We start from the raw sequence: 2,518 nt of genomic DNA on the forward strand, positions 1-2,518 counted from the left end.
GGATGGCATGCGATGGCATGGAATGGGATGGGATGGGATGGGATGGGATGGCATGGCATGGCATGGCATGGGATGCGGTGTGATGGGATGGGATGGGATGGCATGGCATGGCATGGCATGGGATGCGGTGTGATGGGATGGGATGGCATGGCATGGCATGGCATGGCATCGGATGTCATTGGATGGCATGGGATGCGATGAGATGGGATGGGATGGGATATGGGATGGGATGCGGTGCGATGGGATGGGATAGGATGGCATGGAATGCGATGGATGGATGGATGCATGGATAGATAGATAGTTATATTTTTTGGGGTATTTTCCTTTCAACCAAGCGGTCACCAACTGAGTAACGCCACTGATTTCCCCGGGTAACGCCGGGTATCCCGCCCATCTATAAAAAGACAATTCAGATGAACCGGGATTGAAGCGCCGACAAACGGCCCACCAGTGAAATCCACTGCGACTAATTCCCTAACGTCTAACTTTACGTGCAAACAAGATTTCCTTCGGGAGCCAATGCACGGTAAATCGGCAGATGTGCGTGTTGAGCGTGATTTCTATGCGGTGCGTTGCGGTGCAAGAACGAACAAACCGACATGCTGCTGTCTAACAAACGTGAGCGAATTTCATGAATTTCGTTCATGAATTCGTGTGCGGTCGCTGTGGCTTTGAAGGGACAGCGATGACGACAATGACGACGATGACGACGAGGACGACGATGATGATCATGATGCCGATGGTGTGGGATAGTATAATAAGGGTTACGTTAATGAAGATTACAGTGACGATGATTATGACGATGATGATGTTGATGATGACAGTGGCGGCGGCGGCGGCATTCATGGTGGTGGTGGCGGTAGTAATATTGGTGATTATGATGATGATGATGTTGATGATAACGGTGGCGGCAGCGGCGGTCGTGGTGGTGACTATGATGATGATTATGATGATGATAATGAGTGTGGGGGAAAATCCACGATAAATCGTGTATAATAACATCGTTGTTTTTCCGTGGAGCACCCGCTGATTGAGATATATAGCAGTAATGTCCACATCTCGTATGCGTGCTAAGACATCGAATAGACAATTATAGATGTTAAACATCGTCATATATACACACGAGTCCTGTCATGATAATTTCACAACGATTATGATAACAAAATCGGTAAAATTTCGGATTTGTTGATTTCGAACGTCCTTCAAATCTCCGTTCGCGCCATTTTCAATTATTAATCATCGCAAGCAGCGAATCTTTCGGAAACCTCACACACTCCCTGCAGAAGAAAAATCCAGCCGATAAAACGGAATTCCGTTTGTTTTTCGTTACAGCCGAGGCGCTGCACTTGGCGCATCTGATGTCGTCGCATGGCTACATATTCCCGATAGAGGAGCACGTACTCACCGTGAAGGCCGATGGAACGTACTACAGGTTTCAGGTAAGCTGCCGGAGAGGGCAGGTGTGGTATGGTAGACATTCCCCCCTATAGCAATCGCATAGAAAGATATAGAGACACTAATCTAACTATAGTATTATTTCTATGGGCAATCGTCACACCCCCGTATACATTGCGTATGTGTACATAACATTAATAGCTCATAATGGAGACTCTCTATTATATACTCTTGATAACATGTGTATGTCAAACAGGGCGCGCATGTGGCGCATTGCGCATAGGGATTTGATTTTTTTGCTCATGCGCAGTATATAGGTGGGGGGGGGGAGTACGTATGCCATAAGGGGGAATGTCTATCGTTCTATACAGAAACCCGTTGATTGCCTTTCGTTTCCAGATCTTGGGTCTTCTACATGCCGCGGATTCCACTAAGTTGTGCTTTGTTGCGCACCCACCCAACACATTGTAGCTAGCTTTCACCCGCTATTAACTAGGTAGCAAATATGCGGGGGATTTTGCACGGTGTGTGCCATGTTCGAATGGTAATTTTTTTACCATTTCACCTTTTTTCTGCAACCATGCCGTCGAGCGGAATTTAGTTTCCGGTCGTCGCGCTTACACGCGCTACTATAGTGTCTGTCTAAATTAATTGCCTGACGCTTGTCGCCTCGCCACTATGTGCCCGTTGATCGAATTAGTTTTCATCGTCTGTAACTTTACTGAGAGTACGGATTGGTCTCTGCCACCGCTGCCGCAGCCGCGCGCCACCAGGGGGCAGGTCTACCACTTGACCGAGACTACCTATCCAATCATAGCCATGGACATTTTACGCGGCGAGGAAATTCGTAAAGTGGCGTCTTTTTACTTCTTTATAATACCCCGTGCATTATGGGATAAATATGGCGACAACCGACTCGTTCTTCCGAGCGCAGTTTCTTAGACTGGCTTCGCGTCTCTTCACTGTGTGTCCGTTCGCGTATTATTGTTTTATCATAAACGAAGAGCGAAAGAGACGGGTATTATGGGATATCCGCGCATGGTTTAGTCTCATCATTTCACAAGATCTTCGTCGGTGTGAGACTAAGAACCAATCAACTGCATGTTGGAGCTTACGGGTACAC

Source organism: Priapulus caudatus, unplaced genomic scaffold (assembly GCF_000485595.1).
Source record: "Priapulus caudatus unplaced genomic scaffold, Priapulus_caudatus-5.0.1 Scaffold760, whole genome shotgun sequence".
Classification (NCBI taxonomy): domain Eukaryota; kingdom Metazoa; phylum Priapulida; class Priapulimorpha; order Priapulimorphida; family Priapulidae; genus Priapulus; species Priapulus caudatus.